Below are 16,835 nucleotides of genomic sequence, written 5' to 3' on the forward strand. Positions count from 1 at the left end.
AGACCAGCCGCCACCCCGTCCTTGAGCTTTCACGAGTGTCAGTGACAACAGACCTCACAGGGTGAAAGGAGGTGTGTGTGGTCATGGGAAATAAGACAGCAGGTGTAATGCTGATAAATAAGAAATACAATCCTTTCTGCCTCTTCTCCCATTGAGTGGGAGGTTGGGAACACATCCATCAGAGACAATCGTGCAGGGCCACTGAGCCAAGCCTGTGGGCTTGAGAGTTTCACTTGGCCTATTATCGTAAAGCCTGTAAAACTCCCTGTGTTAGTTTTCTGTTGCAGCGTAACACAGTATCACAAATTCAGCAGCTTGAACGATACCCATTTATTACTTCACGGTTTCGTAAGTGAGGAGTCCAGGCAGGTTTGCATTCAGGTTATCTCAACTCTGAGATGAAGATATCAGTGGCCAGTCTCTGGGGAAGAATCTGCAAACATTCTAGAAATTGAATCTATTGGAGAAGGCGTCTCGCAACATTCTCCGCTGGGTGACGCTAGGGAGATTTTTGACCACCAGAGGGCGCAAGAACCTTAATCCCTGTCGCCTGGGTTCCAGCTCCGGTCTTGGCCCACTTACCGGCAGCGTCAGCAATGCCCAGGAACTTGTTAGAAAAGTGGAATCTCGGGTCCCAAACCCAGAGCTGTTGAGTCAAAATCTAGGTTTTGTCAAGACCCCCAGGCAATTTGTGTGCACATGAAAGCTGGATGGGCACTGCAGTTCAGGAGTTCTCACCCTCGGCTGCATGTTTCGAATCACCTCGGGAGCTTTGAAAATTCCTGGGGGCAAGGGCTCCCTTCCCCCCACAGATTCTGATTTTAACGGCCCTGAGGCCAGATTGTTAAAGGGCGCCCTGAAAATTGTAACGCGCTTCCGAGGATGAGATTCTCTGCAAGTCTGGCTCATTCCTGGCTTTAAGCACCTGGTGTAGGAACCGAGCTGGGCCAGAACCGGGGTTCACCACCTTGGGTGTAGACACAGGAGAAGGACGCAAAGCCCCATGGTCAGGGGTCTCCTGGGATGCAAGACCAAGTCGGGACAAATGTGGAAGTGTGAAACGCTGAGGAAGTGTTCTCTCATACTCAAAGTGCGTCTGAAACCCGGGTCAAACCAATTCCTCCGACGGAAACTCCAGTTTCTCTGCCCGGTGCTTGGTGAGAACACTTCTTGATGGGTGCCCTCTGATCATGATACTGCCTCCTGGCGGCCGCCTTGAGAACAGGAAATGTTTGCTCCACCAAGCACCATCCACAGCCCTACCTTGACCTGAGCAGCCACCACCCCCCCACCCCCGCCTCGCCCTCCGCGCCCCCCCCCCCTCCGCTGATGGTGGACCCGGGGAGCTGACTTCAAGAAAGACGGTACCTGGAGGGCGGAGGAGCTCAGCAGTGTTAGGAGGGACTTTTAAAAACCTTTCTCCTCACCATTTATATGGCGTCTCCCAGTCCCAGTGCACTTTTATGCACAGCGCCTCATTTTCACTGTACTCTACCTACACCCACCCAGTTAGCTTAGACCGGGTTAACGGTGCAGATGTGGGAAACGGAGTGACCGAGGGGTGAATGGGTATGCTGAAATTCGCAGGATGAGACAGGCCGAACTACGGCAAGAAATCGCCTTACGAAATTTCCTCATTTGCTAAGTGCTATTTCCAGGATGTGGCAATATCCGACTTCTGACTGTCCTTTCCTCACCGTTTGGGGGCATTTCTGGGTATTTTATCATTGTTCTTCCTTCTCCGTTCCCCTCCCCCCAACGGAGGGTTTGTTTTTTCATTCTGGAATTCTCAATCTCCTATTAGAAATGTCCATTGTCTTCTACGATTTCTCATGTTCGATAGAAGATTTCCCGGGACGGGGGGGGGGGGGGGGGAGCGAAGTCTCAATACAGACTAACAACAACGACAACGATTTCATTATCGCTTTCTTGAATGCAAAGGACTGATTTCCTGTTGTGTCTCCAGCACTTTCACAAAATATTTGTGGAATGAATGAATCACGGATGAAGTGGAGGGATTTGCCAAGTGAAATGGGAGGGAGAGAGGAAGCCGATAGAGAAAACCAATCCAGTCGGGGGCGGGCCAACCTCGGACCCCAGAGCCGTGAAGGATGGTGCAGTGTAGACACCGCAGGGAGCGAGCTGGGTTCATCCTCTCCAATCATGGCCGACGCTCTGCATCCTACGCCCTTTTCCTGTTCTTCTCTATGGTGCAGAAAAAGGAAGTTTAAGTCTGGATGGATTTCCTGCTCAAGCGAAATGCTATGAAGTTCTTTGAAGAGTTCAGCGAACCTCCAGATGTGGACTCCTACCATGAGGGCCCTCCAGCTCTCCTCTGTCAAGTGCCTTACTCCTCTTGGGTAGAAACCCTTCTCCTTCCCCGGGGCTCCAGGCACCCTCTCCACCCCCTGATGTTTGAGGAGGGATGGGGAACGGTGTGCTCTGCCTTCACCCCGTGTTTTTGCCCTGAGGCCCCACCCCGGGCTCCCCCCGCCACACACACACCAGCTACACTCGCCCTTCTCCCACTGCTTCCCTCCCACCATCTCCCACTTTCTTCCTTGAGTCCTCCAAGGGGCTGCAGGGCCTGTCCAGGGCGGTGCTGCGGCCCCGAGGCATGGCTCGGGCTCAGCCCCACTCGGCCCCTGGCACTGAGACTCAGGGTCCAGCATCCACAGTGCAGGACGCCTTCTGTTGACTCTTGCTCCGGGCCTCATGAGGGGCGAGCGATGGCAGGTGAAGAGGCTGGCACCGGCCACACCCAGGACTGGCGACGGGAGCCAAGGGAAGCGTGGCGGCAGCTGGTGGGAGCACACGGGGAAGGGCATCCCAGCAGGAGAGAAAAGCTTTGTGTCTCCATTCACAGATCACAGGGAGGAAGCTTCCGTGAGTGTGTGGATGAAAAGACAGAGTGTTCCGACTGGGGAAGTTGCAAAATGCATAACGATGTTTATTATGTTCATTATTAGTAGTTCTGTCACTTGGATTCTTAGAATTAAAGTTCTTGGGCCTAACAAAGGCAGGCTTCTTAAATTCTCATGCTGATCAGTTACACACACACATAGTAGGAAAGGTAAAATGATTCAATGTGCCTTTGTCTCCTCCACTCCATGCCTTCTCACCCTTGATTCCACTCTCCAGAATCAACCACTCCCTTTTCGCCGGTGCCTCTGTCGAAATCTTCATGTTTACAAATGGCAAGTTTATACACAGTCTTGATTTTTTCATTGTATATATTACCCACGGACTTTTTTTTTTTTTTTAATTTTTTTTCAACGTTTATTTTATTTTTGGGACAGAGAGAGACAGAGCATGAGCGGGGGAGGGGCACAGAGAGAGGGAGACACAGAATCGGAAGCAGGCTCCAGGCTCCGAGCCATCAGCCCAGAGCCTGACGCGGGGCTCGAACTCACGGACCGCGAGATCGTGACCTGGCTGAAGTCGGACGCTTAACCGACTGTGCCACCCAGGCGCCCCTACCCACGGACTTTTTACTGGATGACGATCAATTAGCTCTTACACACATATTTACCTATTACACACACCCTTTCCCACACACCTCTTTCCTTCCCTTCTGTCCATCCTCCCAGGGTTGTTCTTTGATGATTTTTATGAAATCAACATTCAGTGATTCTATGATTATGATTAGTAAAATGTTAGTCAGAGCTGAGCTATGTAGTGTGCTGGGATTCACAGCACAGCGTCTCCAGTCAAGCTTCTGGTTTTTCTTTACAACTGGAGTTAACATTGCCTTCTCCTCCCCCCACTTAGAATAATTTAACCTCCAACATCACTGTTGTGCTCCAGTATGGAGATGGATGTTCTTTAACAGACTGCAGAATTCTCTCCCTGGGACTTTCCTTTGCCATCTTGCTAGGTTGATTCCCCCGTTTTCTCCCTCCTGGTTCACTTCTTTGTTTTTGGTGGAAATATCTTCTAGAAGCTTCTTGAGAAAGAGAGCTTGGGAGGCAATTTTTTGAGACATTATGTGTCTGAGAATTTCTAATCCTGTTTCCCGTTGATTGATAGTTAGATGTCCTTCCCCCTATCATGCTTTAACTGTGATTTTTTTTTTTCTTTCTGGAAACTTTTAAATTTTTTTTTTTCAACGTTTATTTATTTTTGGGACAGAGAGAGACAGAGCATGAACGGGGAAGGGGCAGAGAGAGAGGGAGACACAGAATCGGAAACAGGCTCCAGGCTCCGAGCCATCAGCCCAGAGCCTGACGCGGGGCTCGAACTCACGGACCGCGAGATCGTGACCTGGCTGAAGTCGGACGCTTAACCGACTGCGCCACCCAGGCGCCCCTTTTTTTTTTTTTTTTAAATTTTTTTTTTTTTTTTCCTCTGGAAACTTTTAGAACTGATGTTCTGAAGTATCATTATTGTATTTTAACAATTGTGCTCCATACTCTGTAGGCCCCTTCCAATTTTCAGTTGTGGGATTTTTTCTTGTAATATTTCTTTAATACTTTCTTCACTATTGTGTTTTCTGCTTTTTTTTTCTTTTTTTTGGAATTTCTGGATTTATCCTCTAATTTTCTTATCTTTTCTCTTACTCTCCATTTTGTCTTGTATTCTCCTTTCTAGGAGCTTTTCTTTGGATTCAACACTTTTACTGTATATGCCATTTATCAGTTAAAGGAAGTGCTTTTCTATTTCAAGCTTGCTAGGAGTTTTTTTTTTTTTTTAAGTTTATTTATTTTGAGAGAGACAGAGACAGTGTGAGTAGGGGAGGGGCAGAGAAAGAGAAAGAGAAAGAGAGAGAGAGAGAGAGAGAGAGAGAATCCCAAGCAGTCTCTGCATCATCAGCACAGAACCCGATATGGGGCTAGAACTCACGAAACCGTGAGATCATGACCTGAGCCGAAAGCGAGAACCGGACGCTTAACCGACTGAGCCACCCAGGCGTCCCCAGCTTGCTAGGGGTTTTTAATTATGAATCGATGTTGAATTTTTTGGAATATGTTTTTTTTTTGCATCTTTTGATCTCTTAATATGTTAAATTACATTTATTGATTTTCTTTGTTAAATCATCCTTACATTCCTGGCATGAACCCAACTGCAGGATTCTGTTGAGCATTTCCTGCTCAAGCGAAATGCTATGAAGTTCTTTGAAGAGTTCAGCGAACCTCCAGATGTGGACTCCTACCATGAGGGCCCTCCAGCTCTCCTCTGTCAAGTGCCTTACTCCTCTTGGGTAGAAACCCTTCTCCTTCCCCGGGGCTCCAGGCACCCTCTCCACCCCCCCGATGTTTGAGGAGGGATGGGGAACGGTGTGCTCTGCCTTCACCCCGTGTTTTTGCCCTGAGGCCCCACCCCGGGCTCCCCCCGCCACACACACACCAGCTACACTCGCCCTTCTCCCACTGCTTCCCTCCCACCATCTTCCACTTTCTTCCTTGAGTCCTCCAAGGGGGGGGAGAGAGGGAGACACAGAAACCGAAGCAGACTCCAGGCTGTGAGCTGTCAGCACAGAGCCCGATGTGGGGCTTGAACTCACAAACCATGAGATCATGACTTGAACCAACGTCAGACCCTCAACCGACTGAGCCACCCAGGTGCCCCATTTTTTAAATCTTTTTCAAGAACGAACTTGTGACTTCCAATCTTCTCTATTGTATCCTAGTTTTCTATTTTATTTTCTGCTCTTACCTTTATTGTTTCCTTCCTCATGTATTCTTAGGATTTATTCCCCTCTCTTTTCCATCTTCCTAATTTGATTGCTCACTTCATTAAATAGCGTTTAAGGCTGTAGTTTTTCTTGTCTTTCAAGTTTTTATACATGGCATTTTCATTATTGTTAGTTCTGTATATCTTCTAATTCCTCTTATGGTTTCTTATTTGACTTGTGAATTATTGAGAAGTGTCTTTAATTTCCAAACAGGTGAGTTTCCTAGTCATATTTTAGTTATTAATTTCTGACAATTTTATTCTGCTCAGAGAATGAATTTGTTTGCCATTAAAAACTTTAACAGTGCATTGGCACTTTTTTTTTATGTCAGACTGTGATGAAATTTTGTAAATATTCCATGTGTGCTTTAAAGAATGTATATCCTATGGAAACCAATTTGACAATAAATTTCATATATTGAAAAAAAAAATAAAGAATGTGTATCCTAGGGGCGCCTGGGTGGCTCAGTCGGTTATGCATCCGACTTTGGCTCAGGTCATGACCTCGCGGTTCGTGAGTTCGAGCCCCTACGTCGGGCTCTGTGCTGATAGCTTGGAGCCTGGAGCCTGCTTGGGATTCTGTGTCTCCCTCTCTCTCTGCCCCTCCCCTGCTCATGCTCTGTCTGTCTCTCTCTCAGAAAATAAATAGACATTAAAAAAAAGAATGTATATTCTTGTCGAATCACTATGTTTTACGCCCAAAACTAATTTAATGTGTGTCAAAAATACTTCAAGTTTTAAAAATGTTTATTCTTTCCTTACTGAATACAATTTATTAGTGCACCCAAGCTTAGAACTGTTATATTTTCCTGGTGAGTCGAACTTTTATACTGTTAGGTTGTAGCTGTCTTTACCTTTAAAAGTGTTTTTTGCTTTACATCTTTGTTGTCTGATGGATTAGAGCTACACTACCTTTCCTCCAGTTAGTATTTTCCTGATAAATCTTTGTCTGTCCCTTTACTTTCAACCTTTCTTTATCCTTATTTGTCAGTTATTTGTCTTGTAAAGAGCATGTAACTACGTGTTTTTCTTGGTCTAATCTGGCAATGTTTGTGCTTTGACAGGAGTAGTCTTTTAACTTGGATTATAATAATTGATATGCTTGTTAGATTTCAGCCATAATATTGTGTACACTTTCTCTTTATCCCACTTTTTCCGTGCTTCTTTCACGTTTTGGATCGAAGGTTTTTCTTTTCCATTTTCTTCCTTCTACTAGTTTAGAGGGTAGACATTCTCTCTTATTTTAGATGCATGCTTACTGTTTCAAAGCTTCTGATCAGTACCTTTATTCCCCTTGAACAACGCAAGGACACCGGGAGAGGCAAGGAGGGATCCTGCCCTGGAGCCTCCGGAACCCCTCGACTTCAGGCTTCCAAACTTCAGAACTCTGAGACCATGACTTTCTGTGGTTAGAAGCCCCCAAGTTCATGGGAAGTTGTTCTGGTGGCGCCAGGAAACTCACACAGGTGTCGTTTAAAATTCAGCTTTATTGACACCTATTTAAACTCGCTTGTGATGTGTGCAACATTCCAACTGAAATTTTTAAAAATGTTTTGCGTGCAGACTTTCCCAAGTCAGACCGATTTTTTTCTCCCATTTCTGAGAGCAGGTAGTGTTTTGCTCAGTGTTCGAAAGAGCTGAGGGTGGCCCTGACAGGCTTGTGGAGTGGATCCGAGAACCTCCTCGGTCTCAGCGGGGCCACTCTGAGAGCCATCCCCACAGTGGCCTGTGCCTCCCTCGTGCAGCCAGTTCCCTCTTCCCATCCTTCCTTTCCGCAGGCTTCCGGGGGCAAAGCCAGTTGTTTCCCATTTAACTAGCTATACTTGGGGCACCTGGGTGGCTCAGTCGGTTACGCATCCAACTTCGGCTCAGGTCATGATCTCACAGTTCGTGGATTTGAGCCCCGCATCTGACTCTGTGCTGACAGCTCAGAGCCTGGAGCCTGCTTCCCATTCTGTGTCTCCCTCTCTCTCTCTGCCCCTCCCCTGCTTGCGGTCTCTCTCTCTCTCAAAAATAAATAAACATTAAAAAAATTTAAATTAGCTATACCTAACTTTTAAAAAATATTTTTATTTTTAAATCTTTATTTATTATCTTTTTTGTTAGAGAGAGAAAGAGAGAGAGAGACAGAACATGTGAGTGGGGGAGAGGGCCAGAGGGGGAGAGAGAGAGAGAGAGACTGACCCTTAAGCAGGCTCCCTGCTCAGCACGGAGCCCGAAGTGGGGGCTCGATCCCCTGACCCTGGGATCATGACCTGAGCCAAAATGAAGAGTCAGACACTCTACTGACTGAGCTACCCAGGTGCCCCTAAAAAACATTTTTAAATAAAACCAAAAAAGGTTTTATACATAATTTTATATTTACATATTATACATAATTCCAATACATAAAACAGAAAAAAATAAAAACGAACCATACCAAAGCTGCCATGTTTGGAGGGCTCTCTGCCTCACAGGCCTGACTGTGGAGCGAAATGAAATCTTTCTAGTTCCTCCCTCGGCCTCTGCAAGGGAATGTCAGTTTCTCATTTTAAAAGTTTGCCTAATAAGTGATGTGGAAAAACACCCTGAGCTAAACCAAACCGACATGGGGACATGACCAGCATTCTAGAATTCTTGCATTCCTCCCCGCCCTATTTCCCCCAGCACCTGCTTTCCAGCATCTTGGTAGTGTGGTTGTCGAAATCCTGAGCCACAGACGCTCTTTCAAACACCGCCCCCCACCCCCGAACATATAATAGCAACTAAAACACTGATTGGGCATTCGCTGTGTGCTCGAGCCCAGCCTAAGCATTTTAGTTGCATTATCTCATCAGAATCTCCCAGAACCCCTTGAGGTGGGCATCAGCATTTCCCACACTTCCCAGAGGAAGGCTGGAAACTCACTGACTACAGGGATTGTGTCTCTGTCCGTAGCTTAATCCCCATTTTCCAGAAGAGCGGCCAACAGTGTGTACATCAGCGGGTGGGGGGCAGCCTGGAAATCATTGCAGTTTATGAAATGACTTCCCATCATCCCTGCTGAAAGGAAGCCCCCAATCTGGACGTTTCCTTGAAGAGTTCCCAGTCCAGGTGAGACAGAGATGGAAGGGCCACCGGGCATAACAGATCCCTCCCGAAGCAGGTATTTTCTACAGGAAATGTTGTATTTGGTCCCAACAAGTCCTTGCGGAAATGAATCCAAATGGTCAGAAAAATGTGATTTTTCAGGCTTTGAGAAGGAGAACAGGCCACTTTTTCTTAGACCGTGTTTTGGGCCCTTCCTTTTGGTTTTTTTGGGTGGGAGTAAATATACAAGATCAGAAGGCAAAATGGAAAACTAGGTCCTGGGAAGGAAGCTGGGAGAAGGAAGAAACGCTTGGGAGTTTCTGGATGACAAAAATCCACCTTCATCACTCGTCCCTAGTCTTGTCAAGGTGCCCATCCTCGGACAACTCGAGGTACACCAAGCTTTCTCCTCAGAGAGCCCCAAGTTTCAGGGCAGGAAATGGTCTTGGCCTGGGTGTCTTTGCCTGAGGGGAGCAGCACTGACACTTCCATCCAAGATGCTGGAAAGACAAAGCAGTTCATGAGACACAGAGGCCCCAACAGCACTGACTGGGAGGTCAAGGCAGAGGGCGGCGGGCAGGGAACTGTCCAACTTGCCCCCCACCCCACCCCACAGTGGCGGGTCACCACCTGGTGCACATCTGTGTTGTAGAAATGGAACTCAGTCTGGCCCAAAGGGAGAAGTCTCAGGATGCAAACAAGGCATTGAAAGGGAGGACATCAGAGAATTTGGGACTTTCCAGGGTGGAGAGTGTGGGAAGGAATTTGCTAAAATCAGACACACCAGGGAAGAAACCTTACGTATACAGAGAGTGTGGGAGAGATTTGGTAAGAAGTCAAATTTTACCAGGCCCATGTGGGCACAGTCAGAGAGGAAACCAGAAGTCACAGTTCACTGGAAACAGATAGATACAGTCAGGAAATCTTGAAGTATCTAGGGAGTGCAAACATCACATTATTGCTTATTATTCGTCAGAGATACATAAGCCCACACTCCAGAGAGTGGAAAGCACCCATGTAGGGGTAGAAAATGGAACAGTGAGCATAGATTCTATCTGTACACGAAATCTCCATGTGGAAAAATACTACAGAAACAGCACAGAGTCTGGACTCCTCAGCCCAGACTCCTCGTTCCAGTTGGGAAGAGACTCCAGTGGGCAGTGCTCCCCTGGATGAGGGGAAGGCGGAAATAATGGACAAGAAGCAGGCGGTTTTCAGCCACAGAGCTTCTAGGATGGAGAACACATGGGGTGTTCTTCTGTAGCCTTGCTCTGTTTGAGATTTCATTTCCACATACCAGCCCTGCCCATGTTTCCAAGGACATTGGGTTCTAATGAGTTTCCTTCTCTCCACCAGCCATGAACTTGACTGAGAAATCTGTCTGCAAAGGCAGAGGTCAGGAAAGGTAAAAACAACACTGACCACAAGCCCAATTCCCCCCTGTAACCTCAACCCCTAAGAAAGAATCTTATGCCAACCTTGATGTTTCTTGAAGACGATAATCCTGTGCAGGGAGAGAAGGGTGGGTTCTGGAAACAGATGTGCCAGGTGAGGTGAGGGACATTTGACAGCTAGATTTCTTGGGGTGAGTGACCTCCGCCAACACGCTGGGGAACGCCCAGACCAGCGCCGATCTTTATTTGTCCAGCTGCCGACTGAACCTGTCCATCTAGGGGTTCTGTAGGCACATCTCCAACAAGTTTTCCATAGGACTCTTGATGTGTTTCAGCAAAACATTTTCTTATTTCAATCTTCCACTGCGCTTTCAGTTTCACACTACAGGCTGAGCCTCACACCGGGCCCCACTCCTATACGTGAACTGATAGGCAAGGATCATGCACAGCTGAGGTAAGCATCGAACATGAAAAGCCAAGAGACTCTTAAAGAAGAGCAAGGTGGGAGGATATCGAGACTAATTATAAAACTATACATATAATTAGGATAATTAAGCATATATAATTAAGAAAGTGTGAGTTTTGCACAAGGATAGACAAATAGACCAAGGAAGCTCTGAAACACCCAGAGATGGCTGGATGAATGGATGAGAGGATGGATGGATGAACGGATGGACGGACAGGTGAGTAGATGAATGGGTGGATGGATAAATGGATGGATGAATGGGTGGATGGATGGATGGACAGATACCTGATGCCTGACAAAGAGGAATGCAACGAGACATGTAAAAGAATGTTCACAGCAGCACTATTTTTAATGGCCCAAACTGGGAAGCCCTCAACTGTCCATCAGTATAATTGATAAGCAAGTAATGGTATTTATCCACAACTTATTTCATTGATACTATATCAATACTATACAATATTAAAAATGAACACATTACAGCTATTCACAATAAGGTGAATAATTTACAAGCATACTGTTAAATAACAAAAGCCAAATACCAAAAAATTCAAAGGGTGTTATTCTATTTGTACAAAGTTCAGAAACTAAACTAGGGTTTTGGGGAATATGTGCTTAAGTGGTAAAACCAAAGAAAAGCAAAGGAAGGAATTTTCAAAGAAGTCAATGTGTGTATAATTAAGATAGTGTGGGTTTTGCACAGGGATAGACAAATAGACCAAGGAAGCTCTGAAATACCCAGAGATGGATGGATGGATGGATGGATGGATGGGCGGATGGCTCAATGGGTGGGTGGATGGGTGGACAGATGGATGATGGACGGATGGATGACTGGGTGGAGGGAGAGGGGTTTGGCTGGGAAGGCATTTGTGGCTTCTGGGGATGCTGGCATATTTTTTCTTGGCCTGGGTAGTGGGTCCATGTGTTCTTCCTTCATAATTATATATTAAGCCGTACATTTATATTTTATGCCCTTTGATGTGTGTATTATCTGTTACAAAAGAACTTCTATAAACATGAAATACCAAAGGAAAAAAATCTAACAAAAGATACGAAAGTGGGAGGAAGGAGAATTGGAGGAAAGGGTCAAAAGGCACAAAATCCTAGTTATAAGATACTGACCTCCTAGAGATGCAATGTACAACATGACGACCATAGTCAACGCCACTGTGTGACAGACAGGAAGGTTCTCAAGAGAGTAGATCCTAAGCATTCCCACCACCAGGAGAAAATTATTTTTCTTTCTTCTTTTCTTCCTGCTTTTCTTTTTATTGTATTTATATGAGAAGATGATTGTTAGCTGAACTCTACTGTGATCGTTTCACAATATATGTGTCAAACCATCATGCTGTATGTACCTCCTAAGCCATACAGTGAGGTATGTCAACTATTTCTCAATAAAACTGGGAAAAAAAAGATATGAAAGAACTTTAAAAGAACAATTATTTTTCAAAAGTACCTAAACACATGATGATTATGGCTGCATAATGTTGAGTATTGTTGACACTATGGAACTCTACACTTAGAAATGGTTAAGATGGGGGGTGCCTGGGTGGCTCAGTCAGTGGAGTGTCTGGGTCATGATCTTTTTACCCTGCGTCGAGCTTGGAGCCTACTTAAAAAAAAAGGTTAAGATGGTAACTTTTATGTGTATTTTGCCACAATTAAGAAAAATTCCTAAACGCCCAGAGAGTGACCTAAGTACTAGGAGAGTGACCCCATGTGGACATTTTGGAGAAGTCAGTAAAGATATCAATTGTTGGTTATAGCATAACCATGGAATTCTTACTGATTTTTCCCCCTTGGAACTTGACAAGCTGACTCTGGGAGAAGAGGAACAAGATAGGAAGATTTGCTCACCAGACATCAAGACTTACTTTAACACTAAAGTAATAAAGTCAGTGTCTTAAAATAATAAGTAAAGTAATAAAAGAAAGTAAAAAATTAAGTAATAAAGGCGGGATAGAAGATCCACAGAAACACCCTGAGCACTAAGACACGAGCACGCACAGGGGAGGCACGCGGGTGGCCGGACGATCACTGGGATGCTGGTTTACCAGGGAGTTACGCAAGGAACACATGCGGGGAATGTCAGGACGGCGTCATTCATCAGAGCAGAAAACCAGAAACAACCTGCCGTCCATGAGCAGGTAAGATAAAGAAAGTGTGGTATATTCCGACAACGGAAGGTAGCACAGTAGCAAAAACAGGGTAAGTGGGGCTACCCCTATGGCTGAATCTTAGAACTCACATTGAGCGAGGAAAGCAAGTCACAGATGACACAAGGTATGGTTCAAGAGCTCAGACGCAAGAAAAACTAAAAAAATACATTGTTTAGGGTTGTATAGCAATGTGATTAAAAAAAAACTATTAAAAAAAAACTATTAAAGGGGTGCCTGGGCGGCTCAGTCAATTAAGCGTCTGACTCTTGATCTCAGTTCAGGTCTTGATCATGAGGGGTCATGAGTTCAAGCCCCACACTGAGCTCTGAGCTGGGCATGAAGTCTACTCAAAAAAATAAATAATAAAATAAAATAAAATAAATAAAATAAATAAATAAAATAAATAAATAAATAAAATAAATAAATAAATAAATAAATAAATAATAAATAAAATAAAATAAATATAAATAAATAAATAAGTAAAATAATTTTAAACTATTAAAAATGTGAAGGGTTGATGACCATCCAGCAGGGGTGATGGAGAATTCTGGAAGGGAAGCCGGGTGGGCTGGGGGAGGAGCCTAAGGCAATCACCAGTGATGTGCTGGTTCTCGAATCGGGTGGGGGGGCTAAAGGGCCCATTTACTGTTATAATTTATAACTCACGTCTATGATGCAGACACTCATTAGTATGTGTCAATTATTATGCAATAAAAATGGAAAAGCAAGAGAAAAGCGCCTAGACCTGAGCCGTGGGGAATACTAGCTTCTCCAGACAGGGTAGCGGAGATGGGTGTGCACAAAAGTGTGAGGGGGTGCTGTCAGTGAGGTGGGAGGAGAGCCAGAAACTGCGGCATCTCAGAGGCAAAGAGAAGCTCCCAGAAGGAAGAGGGCTGTCCCAGGTTGTGGCTTCTAAGAGCAGGGCGGGAAGATGAGGACTGGAAAGTGTCCCGGATTTGGTCACCCAGAGGTGACCCCTGGGCTTGGAGGAGCAGCTCTGGGGGAATAATGGGGGACAGGCAGGAGCTACACTGTGGAGAGAAGGACCAGCAGAAGCCTAGGGAAGACAGCCCCTTCCTCAGTGGGGCAGTCACGAGGGCAAGACAAGGCGGCTGACTTCACACTCCTCTGTACGGGCACCCCCACCCCCACTCTGTCCCTTCTCCCAGGAACAGCTGGTCAGAGGGGAACACGACTCCAGCTGGACATGCTATTCTGGCCGCAAGGTTGTGACTCTTCGGTCCAGCCAGGACTCCTGGGGGGAGGGAAGGGCCTGGTCTCCTGTCCTTATCCTGGAAGTCCGAACCCCGTGGGGACAGAAGGAGGAGGAAACCAGAAGGTAAGGGTATCGGGGTGCCTGGGAAGGACCCTGGGGTCCGGGCCTGGCCTGTAAGGGTCAGGGTCTCTTCCCCAAGCCAGGGGCCACCCTCTCTGGGTCCCACAGGTCTCCCTTCCCTACTCCCTGGGCAGCTAGACACCAAGCAGCCCTTGCTGTGTTCTGCCGTGTGGACAGACACTGATTTGATCTCCGCAGACCCAGGTGGCCTGTAATGTCACATCTGCGGTGCAAGAACTGGCCTGGCTTCCTCCCAGCTGAGGAGGCCACAGCCGGCCACCCTCCCTTTGTTTGTCTTGGGAGGGGCAATTGCTGAGCAAACAGGGAAGGGAAATCCTGGATTCTGTCTCCTCAGCTTGATCAGCCGTTACCTAGGCCCGGAGGCCTCTGGGGCCCGCTCAGGCCCGGCTCCTTCCTGGCCTGGTGTGTGTGGAAAGGAGCTAGGGTGACTGGTGTATAGAAAACCCAGGGCTTGGCCTTGGTGAATGTTCAGACAAAATAAACCCCAACTCAGGAGCACAAACAGAAGTTCACTGAGCACTTACTGTGTGCCAGGCCCTGGGCTGGGCACCCCACATGTCAGAGCTCTCTGATGCAACCCAGCCACCATAGGAGGTGGGCATCAGGATCTCCAGTTTCCAGAAGAGGAAACTGAGGCTCAGGGTCAGGAAGAGAGGACAGTGACAGAGGTGGGATTCCCACCCAGACCTCTCTGACCCCTACACTGTGCTCTGAACCTCAGTTCGGCTGTGGAGCAGTGCGGGGTGGTGAGAGGCAAGGCTTCAACAGGGGCCCTTCCCTTCCCCTCTCTTTTTTCTCCCCCAGAGACTGTGCAGTTATCCAAGGCTCCAGAGCCGGCAGGTGGAGCCCTTCCCATGGCTGAGCTCCTGCCCCAGCTGCCTTGGCCCCCATCGGTGGAGGGTGGTGTCCAGGACTCAGACTCATCAGTCCCTGCAGCCGAGTGGCAGAACCAGCAGCCACGAGATGGCAGGGCAGAGGGCCCATCCCCTGAGACCTGGAAGCTCCCGGAGGTGCCTTCCATTCACATAACACCATCCAGTGATGGAGAGTCACCCCCTTGCACCCCGATCCCCCAGCGCCTACGGCTGCCGAGGACCCCAGACCTGGAGAGTCTACCCCAGGACAGGTCAGACCCCGGTGTTGGGACAAAAGAGAGGTGCTCTCTCTCTAGGGACTCGTGCTCGAGGGTGGCTGACACCGTCCAGGTGCAGGAGCTGAAGGTCAGTTGGACTGAAGTTGTGAAATAGGTACACAAATAAAACCAGGCAACTGGGACTATGTGTTGAGACAACTGATTCTGAGCTCCCTGCTCTCAGCAGAGCACCGCCTATTAAGGGGACACCCCTTTCGACACACCCAGTGTTTCTCCTTCCTTTTTTTTTTTTTTAATTTTAAAAAATGTTTATTTCTTTTTGAGAGACAGAGAGAGAGAGAGAGGCAGAAAGAGAAGGAGACACAGAATCCCAAGCAGGCTTCCTGCTGACGGTGTGGAGCCGGACATGGGGCTCGAACTCACAAACTGAGATCGTGACCTGAGCCAAAATCAGGAGTCGGAAGCTTAACCAACTAAGCCACCCAGGTGCCCCTCTGGTGTTTTTCAAACTGTGGATCATGACCATTTAAGGGCCGTGAAACCAAGGTAGTGCGTTGCGAACAGAACTTTTTCCAAACAGAAATAGGGTAGAATTTAAAATACAATGTATGAGGCATAGTGAATAAGTGGGGTTTCCTGCAACTTTTGTGACATTACATGTATTTATATATATATATATATTATATACATATTACAGGTACTTCTTGTACTGGAGACCAGTGTAAAAGGTATGTCTTGCTGTAGCTCATGGGAAAAAAAGAAAAAAGAAACTTAAACAAAACTTCTGTGAATAAACGTTGCCTCTGGCACAGGGAGACAGGAACTGAAAGTTCAAGGCTGCAAGGGGAAAAGAAGAAAGAACTATATTGGCTCTGAGTAGAAATATCCACTGTGGTTTCTTCTAACAATGGATGCTAGATAAGAGTTAAGGTTTATGAAATAGAGCTCTGTGTATCAGTGTGGAGAAAACTCAGAAACAACGATGATGGAGAAAACAAGTTGCAAAATGATACAGTAGGAGACTAATCGTGTGTATCTTTCAAAAGACGCTGAACAATAGGCTATATTGTTGATAGATGCATCCTGATGTCAAAAAAAGGATGAGAAAGGGCACAGGAGGAACACAGCTTCAGGGAGGTGGGTACCTTGGGGGTAAGACCAGAGAACGGAGGGATGGGGAACTGGGCCTTTGGCTGTGCCTGTAACAGTTTATTTCTTTTAAAAAAGAAAATAAGACCTGAAATGAAAATGGCAAAATATCCACATCTACCGTCTATGGATGGTGGGGATGATTGTTTTATTTTTTTTCCAGTTTGAAATAAATATTCCCTAATTAAAAATTTAAAAGTATTTCAAAAGAAGAAACAGGTAAAGAGAAGTAGAGTTGACCTTTGAACGATGGGGGGGTTAGGAGGCACTGGCCCACCATTCAGTCAAAAATCCAAGTGTAACTTTTGACTCCTCAAAAATTTAGCCACTAATAACCTACTGTTGGCCAGAAGGCTTCCCTATAACATAACAATCAATTAACACGTATTTTGTACGTTACCTGTATTATATACTGTATTCTTACAATAAAGTAAGCTAGAGGAAAGAAAATGTTCTAAGAAAATCATAAAGCAGACAAAATACAGGTGCAGTACTA

The 16,835-nt window shown here is 46.4% G+C and overlaps 1 long non-coding RNA gene across 2 annotated transcripts; it reads right to left on the reverse strand.

Annotated features, from left to right (window-relative positions):
- Positions 1-1,346: 1,346 nt before the first annotated feature.
- LOC115503173 lies at positions 1,347-12,960 on the reverse strand. 2 transcript variants are annotated; one of them, XR_003965312.1, is made up of 3 exons: positions 11,701-12,960; positions 8,093-10,540; positions 1,347-2,205 (listed from the first exon to the last, which is right to left on the reverse strand). It is a non-coding gene; the product is annotated as an uncharacterized LOC115503173 (long non-coding RNA). The 2 variants fall into 2 exon arrangements; XR_003965311.1 differs by having other exon boundaries at positions 1,350-2,205; positions 8,093-9,221; positions 10,200-12,960.
- Positions 12,961-16,835: the final 3,875 nt, after the last annotated feature.

Source organism: Lynx canadensis, chromosome E2 (genome assembly GCF_007474595.2).
Source record: "Lynx canadensis isolate LIC74 chromosome E2, mLynCan4.pri.v2, whole genome shotgun sequence".
In the NCBI taxonomy this organism is placed as follows: Eukaryota; Metazoa; Chordata; class Mammalia; order Carnivora; family Felidae; genus Lynx; species Lynx canadensis.